Source organism: Pan troglodytes, chromosome 2 (assembly GCF_028858775.2).
Source record: "Pan troglodytes isolate AG18354 chromosome 2, NHGRI_mPanTro3-v2.0_pri, whole genome shotgun sequence".
NCBI lineage: Eukaryota > Metazoa > Chordata > Mammalia > Primates > Hominidae > Pan > Pan troglodytes.
The window spans coordinates 63298536-63318893 of record NC_086015.1 but is presented as its reverse complement, the minus strand read 5'-3'; the positions used below and the strand labels follow the sequence as shown (position 1 = coordinate 63318893).

Here is a 20358-nt window from a genome sequence, read left to right as displayed (position 1 = left end):
CCAGAATGCTTTAACCACACACAACTTGAAGAATCAGCCTAAGGCGATTTTTAAACCCAGCTTCCCAAGGCTTAATGAATGCAGAAGGCAATTAGTTGCAACCTTTCAGGTTCATTGGCTATTTCTTTGCAATTCCTGTGGCGGCAGGATAATGATACAGTAGAGAGCTGCTCAAATGACCCAGGTTTGGCTGGCATGATGAGAAACATGAGTGGGAGTCAAAGGGCTACTTCTCTGCCACTGCTGGGAGAGTTCATGTAAGGTATTGTGCCACAATTCATAGCAACTGCTGAGAGTCTGCCATCTCCATGGACATCTCAGAAGTTGGCAAACGAGGAGAAGTGCTGACAAGGTTAAAATGACGTGGTCTTGATATCACTGTCTTTTCCTCAAAGTGCCTAGAACATCTAAATGCAGTCATAGTAGTTTTCAAATACTTTAATTCTCAGAGTAATTCATGCTCATTATATAAAATGGAAAGAAAATGCCCCAGAGCATTAAGATTTCCAAGGAAGATGATTATAACATGTGTAGGTTATATCATATGGCTTTGGAATAGACTACCTGGATTTTAACATCAGTTGAGTCTCTTACTGATTTTGTGATTATGATATATTGCAAAAGGTCACAAATCCTCCCCCAACCCCTGAATGCATGCCCTCTTGCAACGTGATTATGACAAACCCCCAGTCAAGAGACAAAATCCACTTTTCCACCCCGTGAATTGGGTTTGGGCTCAATATGACTTTGACCAACGTGACATTAGCCAATATGATGCAGCAGCTTGAAAAGTGCTTGAGTATCTGGATTTGCCCTCTCTTGTGTCTGGAAATTCCTCCCACCACCATGGAAACAAGCCTGGGCTGACCCCCTGGAGAGGGAGTGGCCACATGGAGCGTGGCCCAGCTGTCTTATCATCCTGGTAAAGGCCATCCTTGACCATGCAGCCCCAACCCTAGCCATGCTATCCCAGTCCAGAAGAATTGCAGCCAACTCACAAAAACATGGGAAATAATAACTGTTTGTTTTAAACCACCATGTTTTGTTAGCAGAAGCTAACTGATAGTGATTATCAGCAAAATGCTTAATCTCTTTAAGCCTTGGTTTCCTGCTCTGTAGAATAAAGGCCATAATAATACCTTTCTCATAGGTTTCCCTTCAAGCATTAAATGAGATGTATGCAAAGCACTTATCATACCTGGCACACAGTAAGTGCTAAATTCATTTTTATTTTTTGTCTTCCAGACTTGGAAAAAATAAAGAGTGTGCTCTATTATTGTTTTCTATTATGTTTTGTTGACATAATATTATACTACTGATATTTAATCATAACATAAAATTATTACCCCATTGTTTATTAAAGTTTGTTATGAACCGAATGTCTGTGACTCTGCCAAATTCATATGTTGAATCAAATGTATGAAATCAAATCCCCAATGTGATGGTATTTAAAGATTGAGGGCTTTGGTAGGTGATTAGGTGATAAGAGAAGAGTCCTTATGATGGGGTTAGTGCCTTTATAGGGAGAAGCCAGAGAGAGCTAGCTTGCTGTCTTTCATCCATTGAGAAGACAATGAAAAGCCAGCAGTCTGCAACCCAGAAGAGAGCCCTCACGAGAACCTGACCATGCTTCACCCTAATCTTGGACTTCTAGCCTCCAGAACTGTGAGAAATTTCTGTTCTTTATAAATCACCCAGTCTATGAAATTTTGTGATAGCACCCCAAGCTAAGATTGTTTCCAATTTTTTAACTTGAAACCCCATCAAGAGTCTTATTGAGGCACCTCCCTCTGCCATATTGAAATGAGAAATGGCTTTTCCAGAGCACTCAGGAGCCTCCATGAAACTGCTTCAGGGAGAATAAAAGAGTCTTCCTATGAATGAAACAAAAAACTCTGGTTGATCCAATGTAAAGCTTTTTAAAAGCAATCAGGCTGGAGAAGAAAGGGGGAATTTCCAGGCCTGAAAGTGATGCTCTGGGAAGATCCAAGACCCCTGCGGCACAGCAAACAAGTCTTTGTTTGCTCCATGTCACAAGTATTTGTTTGGAGACTAAGAAGCTCCTGCTAGTGACTGGCTCATGCTAGAATGAAGGGGCTGTTTCTCAAATTACCAGAGGCAGTTCTACAAACTGTTGGAAAGCTCCTCCCTGGAATGAGATCTGTATCATCCTCTAAGCAGACCCTAGACTGGCAGGAGCTGTCAAAATGTTTGCAGATCCCTGTTGGTCAGTGGTGCAGAGATTGAGAGAATAGGGTCAAAGGTCACGGCTCCACCATGTCCACATACTAACTTCCTGCAGCGATTCTAGTGACCCATGTTTTCAGGGGTCCTGACGGAAGACTTGCTCCTCTAGTGTAGGCCGCCATCTCAGAGAATCCCAGAAAGTGTACTTCGGGTCCAAAGCCTCATAAAAGTGCTTCCTGAGGTTTGAAGCAGCAGGGAAAAAATTGGCTCTTGTCCAGAAAAGAAGAAAAGGTGAAAATCCCTCCATAAGGAAGGGAAAACTGCGAGCTTCATAACAAAGACTGAAAGAGCTGGAGATTATTGCAGGTGTGTGTCTCTATCCTTAGGATTAAAGATAATAAAGATGATGATACAAAAACAGACATACCACGTATTCATGAACTGGCAAAAGCTGTTTCTTAGCATGGTCTTCGCAAAATCATTTTAGCTTCTTAGCAACTTGTTATGCATTCCAGCCATGCTATCTGATTTGACCTACTTTTCTTACTCTGCAAGAAGGGAAAATCTCTGCAGGAACTCAACTCAGTCAATATCCAAGTTCCAACCAATTATCAAGTTGGCCGAACCACAGTTACTGCCTCCAATTTTTTTGTGGCAGACCTTCAAGAAAAATATAGCCTCCAATTCTTTGGATTTATATCCGTTGTCATTCTATATAATTTGTGTAATTTTGTTGGCAAATCCAGTACAATGGAAACAGATAACAATGGATTTACTCTGAAACTGCTTTTCTTAGTTCTCAAAAAATATTGGTATACTTGCCTTGGGACTCAAAGCCAATGACAAAAATTTACTTTCAATCAAAATGTACTCACAGGGCCACTTACTCAGGCAATGATACACATGCTGAATATTTTCTTTGATATATTTATTTTATTTGAAAATTATTCCCTGCCTATTTTCAAAAGATATCTAAGGCAGCTTACAATAAGATATATATAAGATAATGCAATAAAAATAGCAATGAAAACAGGATACCAAAAACCATACTGAGGGAATGGGAATATAAATATTACAACTACATTGTCTAATATAGGAAGATAGGCATCGACTTTATCTCTGACAACACAGGAAACATCGTGATGTGGTGGAAAGGTCAGAGGATTTGGATTGAAACACACAGGGTCTGGATCCCAGAAACTTCACTTCATGAGAGAATTTAGGCAAGTTACCAACCCTTCCTGAGTTCCAGTTTTTTTAACCCCAATAAGCACTTCATAGAATTGGTGTGAGGAGGTAATAATAACACATATGTAATTGAAAAATAAACACAGGAGTGATAGCCATGTACCAGGCCCTATGTTCTAAGCTCTGTACAGGTATTATTTCATTTAATTCTGACAATAATTCTGTGAAGGATATGACTACTATCCCAGGTTTACAAATTTGAAAACTGAGGGACAGAAAGGGTAGGTGAGATGCCTAAGGTCACAAACCAGTAATGGTAGAGCCAATATTTGAATCTTTGGATCTGGTTCTAAAGTCCATATTCTTAACCACTCTCCTACACTTTCATATGACCTCAAATGAGAGCGCATCAAAAGAGAAAGTGAGTGGGTGGGGTGCCCATCACTGTCATCTGCTTCCTGACAACCAAAGCCAAAAGGGAAATATGTTATATGCATACATATATATGTATATATGAGTATATGTATAAATATAGCATATTGATACATGAATTTTTATATATGCATGTATATATATTATATATATTCATATATATGATATATACCCTAAAAGTAGTTTATTTTATAATGTATATACATAATATATCTATATGTTATATCTACATACACACAATATATACTGTATATAGTTTATTTTATGTGTATATATAATATATTTATATACTAAATATTTTTATATATTTATATTAAAACCATATAAATATATATTTATTTTAATATATAAATATGTATTTATTTTACATATATACACACACACACACACACACACACACACACACATATTATAAAATAAGCTACCTTTAGGAAAACACCCCCCATGCTTGGATTAAATCACTATACACCAACAATTTAAAAACTTTTAGCAAAATAGTATTCACTGTTTGTTTAAAGGAAATCTTATTCTGAAATTTGATATATAAAAGAGAAAAAGACAATGTAGGGTTCTTTAGGCAATTTGAATAATTCTCCTCGGGTTGAAAATATTTTGTAATTTGTAGAACCCCTGAAGCAGTTCCAGGAACCCTGAGGTTCCACAGGGCCCCGTCTGAAACCATCTCACTAGATTTTTATCCAAGGAATCATGAAATAAACAACATCTCCAACAGACGATTCAGAAGATGCACAGACATACATTATGTGGCCATTTCTTAGAAAGGTCCCTCAATAAGACCAAGGACAGACCATTCAAACATAACTCAAAGACCTTTCTACAGAAATCTAAGCTGGCGAGGTTTAGTTAGGCAGATTTCTGGTGGCCCAGGGAACTCAGAAAATGACTTCTAAGTATGCTTCTTAAAGTGTAGCACATGCATTAGAAACTCGTGGGATGCCTGCTTGCCAGAGTCCTGATTCCCAGTCCTGACCTAGGAAAGCTGTATCTTTGAGCAGAGGGTTGGAGTGATGTCATTAATCTGTTCCAACAAGTTCCGCAGAAGATTCTCAGGCATGCTAAAGAGTGTCAATCACGGCACTCTGCCCCGTCCAGGACTTGACTATGCTGTTGAGTTGGAATGAAGGTGGGACAATCTATAGTCACAGCGTTACCTATTGAAAATTCACTTCCTCAATTTCTTCACTCCACAATACTCTTCACAAGATGCCCGTTATCTCTTTTGGGTGCTTGTCAAACAATCTGCTTGAACTAAATCCTATTAAATCCAACCATTAAGTTACACTGGAGGACAAGGTTAGGGAATATGGGGAGAAGGAAAGTTCACAATTTCCAACATGTGTTCAAGCAAGAAACTACCTCACTAGCAAGGGGATAATTCAGCTCAGCACCACCTGAAGTAATCAAGACTTGAGGCTGCACAAGTAGTCCAGAGACAGCTGTAACATTGAAATGATGGATTTAAGCATCGTTCATTCTGGATCAAAAGTCTGCATTATGCACTTGAGGGTTTTCTCAAGTACTGAAGGCAACAGCAATTAATTTGCCCACTCTTTCCAAACTTACAAAATCTCAAATTTCAGCATATCTGTGTCCAAAGGATTATAGCTGAAAGAAATTGAGTCAGCTCTTTCTCTCAGGAAATTATTCAAGGGGAAGGGAGCAGCTGTACTTTATGCTACTCTGGACAGTGCAGTCATCAGTGACACCGCTAAGCAGTGTACCTTATAAATATTTCCACTTCAAAGAGGAAACTGACATTGCTTCCAGTCTTTCCCAGTCCCACCCTAACACACAAACTTACATATATATGTACATACACACGGAATATTGTGGTCAATTTAAATTGTAAAGTATGTATTAAGAGAGAATAGGGGGTTTAAAAGTTGCTGTACATTTATTTATAGCAAAAAAATAGTTATTAAAACAACTATAAGCAAGCACGTGTTATCCACTAAAATCTGTTTTGCACTTGACGAAAGTTTAACCCAACCTAACACAGTGGTTGGACCATTAGGCACTCAGTAAATCTTTGTGAAATAAATGAATTAGTGAATAAATGAATTAATGGATATCACTTATTTATTAGGTAAAAGCCTAACATACAAATAAAAGGCAAAATTGAGGAATTTGTTATACTGTCTAGGAAGAGGGTGTTGGTTCTTAAACTGTGGCAAAAAAAATGATAATAATTTGGCCTGATGTTTTCCTCTACTTACACTGGACATAGAGTTATATTTTGGAGATAACAATGCACACATTCAAGCTTTAAAAAATATGTAGTCTGGGCACGGTGGCTCACGCCTATAATCCCAACACTTTTGGAAGCTGAGGTGGGTGGATCACTTGAGGTCAAGAGTTCAAGAGCAGCCTGGCCAATGTGGTGAAACACTGTCTCTACTTAAAATACAAAAATTAGCTAGGTGTGGTGGCTACTTGGGAGGCTGAGGCAGGAGAATCGCTTGAATCCCGGAGGTGGAGGTGAGCCGAGATTACACCACTGCACTCCAGCCTGGCCCACAAGCGTGAAACTCCTTTTTGGGAGAAAAAAAATGTAGAAAATTAAAGAAAATGCCTTCACTATGCCTTCACTATAAAATGTCATTGACAGAACCGAAACTTAAAGTACATTGGAAACTCGGTAAAAACAAAACAAAACCTTCTAACACTTGCTTCTCAAAACCATGTCCTCTAAATATTCAGATGGAATTATGTAATGATTTTTAATAGCTAAATTTCCTCCCGTGACTATTCTTTTCTTCTATCTTTCTGTATTTTCTCTCCATTCTGCCCCCATTGTGTGATAAATAAAAAGAATTCAAATAAGAGTTTACATCAAAACCATGAAGCACATGTATAAGGAAAACTTCCATTGTGCAATACATCAAAGTTGCTCTTATACTCTCTTTATACTTATTCATGCCCATCCATTCACAAATCTTCTTTATACTTAGTCAATAGCTCAGCAAATATTTACTAGGTACGCATCATGTGACAGGCACTGTGCTAGGCACCAGGGTTGGAACAGCAAACTCTTTCCCCACTAGGTTTTTGAGGTCATAGTGTAAGTAGGCAGATAGATATTAAATGATCACACAGTTAATTAGTCCATTGAGATTGTAATTAGGACCACGAAGTCACATACTGGTTCTTTAAACAATAGGGCCACATGATGAAGAAATATGGACTTGGTCCTTGAGTTATGGGCAATTACTGAAGGGTTTTCATCCAGAAGTGACATGATCAGATCTATTTTAGCAAAAGGTCACTCTGGTCACACTGAGGAGAGAGGATTTAAGTAAGGCAATGGCAGATGCTGAGGAATCAATGAGGAGTCTACTGCAGTGTTACCTCCCAATAAATACCATACTCCAGGTGACATATGACTGCGGCATGGTCTAGAGAAACAGCACTGGGGATGGTAAGAGTGACAGTAAGGATTATAATAATCAAGGCTGCCATTTGCTGTGCCACTCTCTGTGCTTAAGCAATTTCAATTATTGACTCATTTAATCCTCAGAATTCTAAAAGTAAGGTTCTAGTATTATCCCAATTTTATAATCAAGGAAACTGAGGCACAATGAGGTTCAGTGACCTGTCTGTGGTCACACATCTAGCAGCGATAAGAACCCAGACTCAGTCTTCAGGGCTTAAGCTCTTAACCCCTCCACAATCTTGCTAAATTGAATTAGATCTTCTGCTATGTGCTCAGGCAGCCACCTGGTTTTCCATGGTGCGGGCAATTTATTCATTCCCTGACCAGTCCTTTCACTGCTATTCAAGAGGTTAAATGCTTTCTCATGGATGAATTCAAGAAACCACCTTTCAGTGGGAATTCTGTCTGCCTTATTCTTATTTCCTACGCTCTTCCTAGTCTCAAATACAAAGGCGTCTTGAAATTGCATGCATTGACCTGTACTGAAAATTAGCTATGGAATGTCTTTGTATGAAATTCTTTTCTGTACAAACCGTGGGTCAAAGAACAGAGCTCAGTTGTGAATTCTGATGCCTCCATTTGAAAAGTTCTGTTAATGTTGAGAATAAATATGACTCATCAATCTTGGGCAGCGGAGGTGGGCTGAAGAAAATTGTTAATTTACAGGGTCACTTCACTATGGGAGCCTGAACAGAAATGTCATTTTAAAAGTTGTGACCCTATTACTGAATTTACTGTTTTAGATGGTGTGCTGTTAGACTGGACTCAATGGACCAGGGGCTTGGCTGACCCTATCCAGGTCAGACATTTGACCTGGTGGGCCAAGAGACTCACATGACCTATCTGCCATGTTCCTGATGGGATTAAGAGGCAGAGTGCAAGAGAAGTCTTCTGGCCAGGGAGCAGGAGAGGGAAGGGAGAAAACACTGGAGTGTCAGGCAGAGTCAGGGATAGCCAGTAACCTGTTACTAAGGCTTAGTTACTGAAAGGAGGTTCAGAGCCAGGAAGGTGGTTCTGACCTTGGAGAGCGACCAAATCTTCTGAAGAAGAGAGTGTTCACAACAGGAGGTCCATGATAGAACTGAGACACAAGAATGAAATAAAGCCCTGCTCGGGTAGCTGCCGTAGACACTGTAGCTTGGTTACATTGGACATGGTGGTTCATTCACATAGTCAGTGGTTTTATATCTCAGAAACTATGGAAAGTTTTTGGGATTCAGAAATGAACCACGGCACCATTTCTGCCTGCGAGGAATTCACCAGGCTAAATGGTGGCAAGCGCTCCTTTCAGAGAATTAAAGCACACAGTCAAGGCAGGAATAATGGTAAAACAGACTTGATTCAAATCATATCCCACCCATCCTAGTGTCAGGGTAACTCTCAGATTACTCTGCAGCTAAGCAACCCTAAGTAAGATTAGAAGGAAGTAGGTTCCAGGTTCCAAACATTTCCCATTTGGTGTGGACAATATCTGCTACTCTGAAATGAAGTCAAGCCAGGACTCCGACGCCACTCTCTCTCTCTGGAAGGAACTCCATGTTCCAGGAGGAGCCATGATTCTTGCCAGCTCCCTGTGACCCTGGCCTCCCCGGCAGCGCTGTCTCCACCTCTAGCTCCTGCTGCCCCCATCTGCCTCTCTGTGGTATCACAAGGCACCCACTAAATTCACCAGCAGAGCTAAGAACCTTCAATGTTCTAGCAGTGGGGCAGTGAGGCAGGTGAGCCATTGGGGAAATTTCTTGGGGTCCAGAGAGTAGACTTTTTAAGATATTAAAACTGGAGGGAATCATCTCCTCCAATATCCTGAAGCCCAAGGTCAAGAGAGAACATGAAGCAGAATAAGTTCTGTCCACGAATAAAACCACTTAGCAGAGGCTCTGACAATTCTAGTAATGAACCTCTGGTTAGAGGCCATCTTACACACCCTGCTCTCATTCTTACCCATCCTCCCCACCAACTCCATTTTCCACCTACAAGCTGGAGTGATCTTAAAAGATAAATCAGATCATGCAAGACCCTATCTCTACCAAAAAAAAAAAAAAATTAGTCAGGTGTGGTAGTGCACACCTGTGGTCCCAGCTACTCCAGAGGCTGAGGAGGTTGGGGGATGGCTTGAGTCCAGGAGTTCAAGGCTGCGGTGTGCTATGATCTCACTACTGCACTCCAGCCTGGGTGACAGAGCGAGACCATGTCTCAAAAAGAAAAAAACAAACAACAGAAAGAAAACCCTCCAAATACCCAACACAACAATAACAAAAAAAAAAAAAGAAAAAAAACTTAGAATAAAATCCAGACCCTGACCAGAGCCTACCTGGGCTGGCCTCAGCCGACCTTGCTGACCGCATCTCCTGCCCCTCCTCACAGCTCTGCAGCCATCCCATCTTTCCCTCTCGTTCTCCAGCATACCCACGCCAAGCTGCTCCCACCTCAGCGCTCAGTATACTCAGCCCCTAAGGGGTTGGTTTTTCTTACCATTCGGCTTAACTGTCACCTCCTCAGAAAGGGTCCCTCTTTGGTCTCACCCCCCACCCACCACTATATTCCCCGTCACCTGGCTTCACATTTCTTTTTTCTTTCTTTTTTTTTTTTTTTTTGAGACGGAGTCTTCCTCTGTCGCCCAGGCTAGAGTGCAGGGGCCCAATCTCGGCTTGCTGCAAGCTCTGCCTCGTGGGTGCATGCCATTCTCCTGCCTCAGCCTCCCGAGTAGCTGGGACTGCAGGCGCCCGCCACCACGCCCGGCTAATTTTTTGTATTTTTAGTAGAGACAGGGTTTCACCATGTTAGCCAGGATGGTCTCAATCTCCTGACCTCGTGATCCGCCTGCCTCTGGCTTCACATTTCTACGGATCCCTGCACTAGCTGAGATGATCTTATGTAATGATTTATTGTCTCCCTCTACTACAAGGGAACCCTGTGAAGGCAGGAAGGAGGACTCATGCAGCAGAGTATCCCAGCACATGGACAATGCCTGGCATAGGAGGTGCTTCAGAATTTGTGGGATAAATGAAAGTACAGTCAGCCCTCGGTATCCATGCCTTCAGTTGCCGTGGATTCAACCAATCATCCATTGAAAAGATCTGGGAAAAAACTTGCATCTGTACTGAAAATGTAGACATTTTTTGCATGTCATTATTCCCTAAACAATACAGTATAAGAACTGTTCACATAGCATTAACATTGCATTAGGTATTATAAGTAATATAGAGATTATTTAAAGTATATGGGACACTCAGCCCCATGTGCTTAGGTTATATGCAAATACTACACCATTTTATATCAGGGACTTGAGTATGCATGGATTTTGGGATCCGAGGGAGGTCCTGGAACCAGTCTCCTGCTGATTCTGAGGGTTGGCTGTGTCGTGAAATTACCACCGATTCCATTGAAATGAATGTTTTATGATAAGGTTTCAGTTTACAAGTTCTAGAAATGGACTATATAAATAACAAAACAAAGAGGGAAGAAGAAAGTTGTCTGTGTAGTTGTTTTAATAAGAACTAAAATATATACTTATTAAGCCCCATCTATACAGGATATTTAACTCCATACTATGCAGAAAGAAAATTGTTTCTGCCAAAATTACAGAAATGTAGACTTGATTTATAATAATGTAGAAACAGTTCCAATAAGTTGTTAAATCTTGTTTATTTCTGGGACTTCACTGAGTTTTCTTTTTCATGAAGTTATTATTTAAAGTTCTAGTTAGCGAATTAATGTCAATAATTTAAATGAATATCTTTGTGTGCAATTATCTTGGATTGGAAGGCAATAAAACAGTTGGAATTACTTTTAACAAATTACACATTCCTTCCCCTTCATGTACTCTACTGTTAGCATTAGGGAATGTTACTGCTGTAATTTCATATTTAAAGTAGAAGCATTTGGTTTAGAGGAAATTATAGAGCTAAAAAAATCCATATGCTCCTCACATTCACCCTAAAGTAACAAAAACATCAAGAGGTCAGGATTCTCTAATAAGTGATATTCGATCACACTCTATGTATTTGGATTTTGTTTTAAAGAAATTAGTTTGGGGAGAAAACATCCCAGAGAGAGAAGCTGAACTTTAAAGAGATAAATAAATTAATGCATAATGCATTTTTAAACTCATGAATAGCAAATAAGTTTCTTAACCTGTAGGAGTATTGGGCATTTTTCCCTAGGAGAAGTGGGGTTTACCTAGTATCTTGGAAATGTAAAGGCAGTTAGAGGAAATGATTCATGATTAAAGAAGAAAAAGGGACTTTCTGACCTCTAAAGCTATTCACACCTAAGATTTTAACTAGTGGATGACTTACTCAAATTGGAAGATAATATTAAAATGTTACTGACAACAGTTAAGGAACTGATGTATCACTAATTAAGCTGCAAACTGTGCTCTGGAATAGCAAAAATTAATAACGACAAAGTCTAAGAGCAAAAAAAAGGCTTGAAAACCTGATTTATCTTCTATGAAAAAGTAGAGCAGATAGGACATTATTTATTTGTAGGATAATGGTGTTCATCATTTGGAATTCAGAACCAAAATATGTTAAAGCAAACAATGAATAGAAAACAAAAGAGCTAAATAGATCAAAGCTGGGGCTAGTGTTTGGCGACCATAACCAACAGCCTTTGATGGACACAGATTTCTCCTGTTAATATGCTTTGAAACCACTAAATTATCAGGGGCATATGCTACTCTGCCCACCCTCAGAGTGAAAGCCAAATAGAGAAGGGTAAAGTAACAGAATAATGAAAGCCACACGGTTAACAGGGTAATGTAACAGGGCAATGAATGCCGCTCAGATAGATTCAGGCTGAAGCCAAAATTAGCCTATTCCAGAATTAACCTCTTCACCTCATTTAGCATATATTGTATTGGTCAAGGACAAAAAGGATACATGTATCTTTCAATAAAGAGTTTTGCAGGAGCACATAGACATCATCTAAATGTAAATAAATCTGATCCTAAATCTATCTGAATTAATAATAAGATCTAAAATTGCTTAACTTACACGCAACCCTATGAGGTAGATGCTAATATTACCCCTATTTTTCAGGTGAGGAAAACAAGGCATAAAGACTTCAGGCACTTTCCCCAAGGACAGGCAGCTGGTACCTGGAAAAGCCATATTTGAACTCAGATCTTCTGCTTCCATACTTCATATTCTTAATCATGATATGATTATTCACTCCCGTTGTGATTCTTGTTTAACTGTCATTGTTTCTAGATAAATAAAGTTATTTTTCTTGTAAAAATGCCATGAAACTCAGATATGTGGCCACAGGCATGGGGGCTGGAGTGTCCTTGTGTACACCCATCTACTTCCCACCAAAGCGCTCACCAGGCCTTCCCCAACACAGCACTGACCTCAAATAACTTATCAGTAATTAAAGTCGAATGTCTTCGAAATCACACTGGTAATTTTCAAAGTATAAATTTTTGTCATAAACCTGTTTGTTTCCATTCACATGCACTGAGTTTTCACCTGAGACACACTCAGGTGTATTGAATCTCATATGGCTTTTATGCACAGTTAGAAACTTTTTATGGCAATCTTGAGGATTCAGTTATCATATATATATATATATATATATATATATATATATATATATAGCCAAAGTTTCTATCTATAGTTTTAAAAATGACCTGCAAGTCACAGAGTGTGGCCTGTGTGGTGGAACCACAAAGAATATTACTCAAATCTCAAAGCGTCCAAAGAATTTGGACACCCTTTTGGGTGCGTTATAGTGGTATTTAAGCCATATTTAGTGAAAACATTTGAAATGCCCTTCGGTTGCATTTGACCAATACAACTCAGTATCTTTTGACATAAGCAGGTCTCTGAAACAAATATAAACATTGATAAAATGGAATTGCCTAATATGTAGCATTCAGTATACATTTCAAAATATTAATTCAGTTATTCTTGTTGGCGGAAGGGGAGAAAAAAAAGAAGAAGAAAAATTCTCTTTTAAGCCCATGCACAAAAGATGAGAGCCTCTGCTTGGGATCTTGCCTAAAATGCCTTTGATTATCTAGCTCTAGCAGCATAGGTCCTTCCTCAGCTTCTTAGGCATTTAGGTAATTTTGGGAGAACAGAGAGCATATTAGCCATAGCTACTGACTTTGATAAATCACCTGGGCTCTCTGGAAAGCAAAAGGATATTGTAAGGAGAAATGCAATACTGTCTGTGATAATGCTCCGAGGTCTCCAGAGAAAGGAACATATTTAAACATGGCAAAAGCCTAAGAGTGAGGATAACAGAATGGCCAGGGCTAGTTTCAGCTCCACCAAGTGGAAGAATGGGGTAGATGGTGGTCTATCTGCCATCATCCTTCTGAAAACTCTCTTCCCGCAGACGGTCGCACACTATTGATCAATTGATCTGTAGATGGTCATTCCGGCCACTCCACTTTAAAGGGATCCATTGTACCAGGCTTGTTTGTTTTACCATTTGCTTCAACACTAAAACCATACTGTGAACACAACATTTTCCATCTGGTCATGCCACAGATGAGTTTTTTCTATGTAGTAGTTTATACCTACAACAGCATGTAACCAACCCCATCTTCTTGTCATGCTCATGAGCTCCTCTATACCTTAATGACGGTGGAGAAAGAAGGTTGTACTCAGGGTCAAAATATCCATTCAAGTCCTAACTAGTCCACTAATTAACAGTGTGACCTTGTACCTGGCCTCCCTGAGGCTAATAACCCCTGTTCGTCTGTCTTCCTGGGTGGATAAAATGATCTAATGAACTAACAAGGGACTCAAAGTGCTTTCAAAACGTAAAATGGTGTCTTTTAATGCTAGTGCTGCTATTGAAAAAGTACCTATTAGATATAAAATAATTTAAAATCTGCCATAGTATATAGAGGTTTACTCATTAACATGTATGCACTTATGTAACTGAAATATCAATTTACAGTGTAATCTCTCCATGTGTACTCATGTTTCCTGAACAGGCTCTGCTACCTTCAGAGTTTATACATTTTGTGCATGTATAACCTGGTCCAGCCCAGGTTATTACGAAAACTTTTTAGTCTTAGAGAGATTAACAGTCATTTTTCTTTCTAAGACTGCTATTTAGCTGAGCTAGAGATAATCTTCTAAAGAAAAACAAAAAGAAATTTCCTTAAAACACTGTTCATTATGTTCAAAAATAGCCACAGTCCACTTTAAACTGAGTTAATGATAGATTTTCCTCAACAGAATTCCCCCTTTAGTAATTAAGTAGCAAAATGTTTACTCCTGGAAAATGCTTGTTTCCCAGGGATTATTAATCATACTTTATTGGGAAGTAATCAGTTACATAGTTTACTTTCCCACCCCTTTTAGAAAATTTAAATGCTGAGATACTCATTTTTGCCATGAAAATCTACCCAGTAATTACCATATTTACTTTTCATTTATGGGGGAATAATCTGTTTTAATTAAGCCTAACCGAAGAACTTTTATCAGATGTAATTATCCCTTCCGATAAATATGTCTCCACTAATTACATTTAACCATGGGATTTATAGCTCTTAAGTCATTTAGTAGGAAACATAATAAATCTTTAGTAATACATGCTAAATTGCTATAAATTAATTCAGATCATTAACATAATAAACAAATTAGGATAATTTTGCTTAATTAGTTTGGGTAGTTAACTCAAAATCCCATGTAAGCTCCATGGTAATCTTTATTTTCACCATTATTTCTGGAATGACACATTTTTGAAGCAAATCTATTTTAATATTTAAATATAAGACAGACCTCTTCTCTTAAGCCTTAATCCTTTGATGATTATTTTCCAAAGAGAAAATATAACTGATTGTTCTTTAGTTTTTGAACTGTATCAAATTTTGCAAAAAATTTACTACCCAAATATATTTCAAGTAAAAATAGTTTCTATTTCTTCCTTAAGTAAGCTAATTTTTATTTTATTTCAATAAATGGATCCCAATAAAAGTCTTGTCTCTACTTGTGTGTGTGTGTAATAATATATTTTCAGATTTTTTTTAAGGAAGCTCAGTGTTAATTTAAGTTAAAGAAGGAAAAGTATGTAGCAACAGGCAGGTAATATTAAACTAGGAAGCACTTAAGAAATGTAGGACAAATAGAAGAAAGTATGTCTTTCACAGTGAATGGAAACCTTAAAGAAATTCATTATCCCAAGAGATGATGCAGACCAAAAATGTAATTACCTTCCAGAATAGTCCAGCTAAATTCAGAGATGCTAGCATTCACAGATGCCATCCTCGGCACGGGTTATTAGAGAAGCAATACGCCTTGTTCTCTCACGCCTCTGCCAAGCATCCCCTCTGTCCTTTCCACTTGTTTTCATCCAGGCAACACCCAGAAACTTCAAGATCCAGCTCAGGTGCCACCTTCTCTCAGCAGCATTAGAGAATAAAATATTAGGTGTCTTTTGACAGCATTCCCCCATTTATTTCTGCATTTTCTCCCTCACAAACAATCAACTTTTGATACAAGTGGCCCTTCCAGACACAATACCCCACCCCTCAATGAAGATGAGGTGACCAGGCATTGCTGCTGATTCATGACAAATTTCCAGGGACTCAACCAGCCTGCTCTTGACTCTCTCAATCCCATACTCCTCTTCAATGTAGAGAACTGCTGGGTGTCTCTCCCTTGTTTACAGCTCTCCCCACTCTCCTTCACTGGGAGGCTCTTCTGATTTCAGCAGCTCCCAAAATTTCAGATAAGAGATGCTCCCCTCTGTCTGACCTTACCCGCCCCTACTCCAGCTTCATGAATCCCTGTCCAGGCCAGCCTTTCTGACTCCCCTGAGAAGAGAGGGGATTCAGGCAGCATTTTAGCAACTGAGGCACATAAAATTTGCTCAATATATTCCCCGAACGAATAGAAAACTCAGGATTGACATCTGAAGAATCTACTATACCTAAATGCTGCCTAATAAATATAAATACCTGATAATTATATTTTATTCCTTCATTCAATCATTCATTTAGAGACCATTTATTTGATAGGCACTGCTCTTTACCTCTTTCCCCTTATATGACATTATCGATTCTCAAAGAGCATTTAATCTTCTCTAGGTCATCACTCAACTAGGTGTTATAGGGAATAATAAACATATATAGGTTTCTGCCTTTAACAAGCTTAGGCTCTCGGCTTTCAGCTCGGAGGAGGCCAAGGTGCAACTTTCTTCGGTCGTCCCGAATCCGGGTTCATCCGACACCAGCCGCCTCCACCATGCCGCCGAAGTTCGACCCCAACGAGATCAAAGTCGTATACCTGAGGTGCACCGGAGGTGAAGTCGGTGCCACTTCCGCCCTGGCCCCCAAGATCGGCCCCCTGGGTCTGTCTCCAAAAAAGGTTGGTGATGACATTGCCAAGGCAACGGGTGACTGGAAGGGCCTGAGGATTACAGTGAAACTGACCATTCAGAACAGACAGGCCCAGATTGAGGTGGTGCCTTCTGCCTCTGCCCTGATCATCAAAGCCCTCAAGGAACCACCAAGAGACAGAAAGAAACAAAAAAACATTAAACACAGTGGGAATATCACTTTTGATGAGATCGTCAACATTGCTCGACAGATGCGGCACCGATCCTTAGCCAGAGAACTCTCTGGAACCATTAAAGAGATCCTGGGGACTGCCCAGTCTGTGGGCTGTAATGTTGATGGCCGCCACCCTCATGACATCATCGATGACATCAACAGTGGTGCTGTGGAATGCCCAGCCAGTTAAGCACAAAGGAAAATATTTCAATAAAGGATCATTTGACAACTGGTGGAAAAAAAAAAAAAAAAAAAAGCTTAGCCTCCATCAGACTGTTCTGTATTTCTTCATTTCTGGCCTACTTAAAACTCAGTTCTTTAGAAAGGCTTTCCCTGACTCCCCACAAGGGACATGATCTTTGGATTTTAGACTATCTTAACACTCTATACTTACTCTTCAAACCACTTGTCATGATATTTGTTTAATGTCTTTTCCCCTCACTAGGTTGAAAGCTCCATGAGAGCAGAGACCATGTCTGTCCTGTTCACTGCACCGTCCCAGCACCTAACAGAAGTTCTCCCCATAGCAAGCACTCAATGAATGGCCAGTCCAGAGTACAAAAGATCAAGGGGAGAAAATGGAGTTGGGCTATATCTTTATTCTATGTTACAGCTAATATTATAAAGTGGTTAGTCTGTCTCGGGTACTTTTTAAGTGCTTTAAATGTACAAATCCTTTTCACTTTCACATTAACCTCCAAGTACCAGTACTCAGAGAATACCTGACAAATATTAACATGATTGTTGTTTGGTTGATAGAGACTTTATATGAACCCTGTGACTGGATACCATTTTTTATAGATGAAGAACTAAAGAGCGAAGATGAACTTGCACATGTCACGTAGTTAGCAACTGGCAGAACTGTGACTCCAAAGCATGCTCTTAGTCACTGAACAATACATATTCTCTATCCATTAACCATAGCAGGGTGGCCAGAAACCAAGAGTGTCTCCGATTTTGAAAGCTTACCAGATTTTCCAAGTGTTATCACATTGCATATCTGAGTAAAGAAAAAAGACAGTCATACCCCATCTCACACCATAGAAAATATCAATTCCATATGAATCATAGATATAGAAGTTAAAATTGTAGAATTATTACAAGAAATCAGAGAATATCTTTGTGACTTTGAGGTAAGCAAAAATTTCTTACAGAAGAAATAGAAAGCATAAACCATAAAAGAAAAACATAACAACTTGGACTTTATTTAGATCAAGAGCTTCTGGTTATCAAAAACACTATAAAGGAAAATAGCAGGCAAACCACAGACCAAGAAAAACTATCTGCAATAGGCATGTTTGATGAAGTACTTATACCCAGAATATATAAAGAACCCCTGCAACTCAATAATAAAAAGGCAAACCACCTAACAAAAAAATTTGGACAAAAAGATTTTAACAGACACTTTATAAAAGAAGATATGCAAATAGCCAATAAAGAAATGAAAACATGTTTAACCATCATTGGTCATTGATGAAATACAAATTGAAAATGTGAGATAACACAACCCACCCACCATAAAATTAAGACAATCAGACAAGATTTTGGAGGGGATATGGAGCAAATGGAGCACTCATACACTGCTGGAGAGAGTATAAAATGGTACAACTTTAGAAAACTGTTTGGCAATTTCTAAAAACATTAAACATATAATACTCCACAGCACCAATTCCATTTCTAGTTTTTTATCCAAAAGAAATCAAAATATTTGTCCACAAAAAGCCTTATACAAAAATATTCATAGTAGCTTTATTGTTAAAAGCTCAAAGCCGGAAATGAGCCAGATGTTTGTCATCAGGATAACGGGTCAATAAATTACAGTCACATAGTTAAACACTAATAAGCAATAAAAAGGCATAATCTACTGACACATGTAACAACATGGATCAATCTCAAAAAACATTATGCTGGGTGAAAGAAGCCAAACTGAAAACTAAAGTACATTCCAAATGATTCCATTTATATGAAATTCTAAAATAGGCAAAACTAACATTTAGTGACAGAAATCAGATTCATGGCTGCCTATGCTGGGGTATGGGTAGGGGAACAACAGAAAAGGGCCTACTCTGTGCCTTGCCATACATTCATTGAAACTAACTGAACGGTATATGTAGGATGTGAGGATTGCACTGTATATAAATTATTCCTCAATTTAAGAACTATTTTTTAAAAAGCAGCCATAAGATATCCATGGTGATTTTAATAACAAGCTATAGTTATTATGCAAATAATAGCAGTTTTAAAAATGGGATGGAGGAGGTGAAAGGACAATAATAAATAACGATTAGTCCATGAGAAAAGAATGCCAGTGTTCTGAACATAGTGGCAGTTTTTATTTTTATTTTAACCCAGATGATTGCATCAATATTCTGTTGACATTTTATGATAAAATATTGTTAATTGCTGGTCCTCCAGCTAAAAGCAAATATTACATGCTGTGCCAGAGTTGTATATTCTCTTTTGGTAGAGATGGATTCTGGGATCAGAAATCTTTCCTGCCTTTACTCAGTGATAGATGCTCCCGAAGACCCAGACCAGGAACCACTGATTTATTGCTGAAGTTCACAGAAAATGAAGTCATACGGACAGCTCCAATCTTACACATAGCAGAAGTTCACAGGGTCTGACCTGAAAGGACCCACATCCCTTACCAGCCGGCCTTCAAGCCTCGTGTCCCAATATAATGTGTGTCTGTGTAGGAAGATTTACTTGTTATCTACGTGTGAGAACAAATGTCACCTATAACTCATGGTCATTGCTATAGTCATCATCCAGCTAATTGGGGACATCAATCTATGCTTCCCTTTGTTCTAGCTTCTAGAACTTCTGTTTTGCTAAACCAAATAGTCCTTTCCCCAGCTCTCCTTATAGTTTGGGGATTTCTGGTGAAGCATTTTCTTTGCTAATGAAAAGGAAATAGATATTGCTGGCACCACTCTACCTCCTTCTTTTAATTTTGAACATGGGTGGGATGTGTGGAGCTGCAGCAGCTGTACTGCAACCATGAGACAACAAGCCAATAAGCTAGATGGGGAAGCAGAAGCTAGAAGGAGGCTGGGTTCCTGGTACCATGGCTTAGCCTCTGTATCACCCCTGGACTGCTTACTTCTAGAACTCTTGTCAAAATGGGTAAAGATGTCAGTTGGGAAAGTTCCAGGACATAGCATGCTTCCAGGGAAGACCTAGACACATAGAAAATGTTGCCCTAAAAGCATATAGGAAAGTACATAAAGGAGGTGACTAGTTCTAAGGATTAACTCTGTCCTGAATAGGCCCTACCTGTAATATCAGGCTCAAGGGATTAGATGAAAACAACAAGAAGCCCTAAAATGTCATGTTGCATAGAATTTTTAAAAATTATATTTATTTTTCAGCTTGGTAAATGGCTGCTTTTTTTAAACCTGAGAGAGAGAGAGAGAGAGAGAGAGTGTGTGTGTGTGTGTGTGTGTGTGTGTGTGTGTGTTGAAAAAGAGAGGGAGAGAGAAACCAAAGTATTCAATACTCTGCTTCTTTGCTAAACTTACAAGCTTCCTTTTCTACATTGCACTTTATTGTATTCCCTCCAAGGGGCACTCATTAA

General features: G+C 39.0%; 1 pseudogene; it reads left to right on the top strand.

Moving 5' to 3' along the window:
* Positions 1-16386: 16386 nt before the first annotated feature.
* On the top strand, positions 16387-17007 carry LOC100610471 (ribosomal protein L12 pseudogene; annotated as a pseudogene).
* Positions 17008-20358: the final 3351 nt, after the last annotated feature.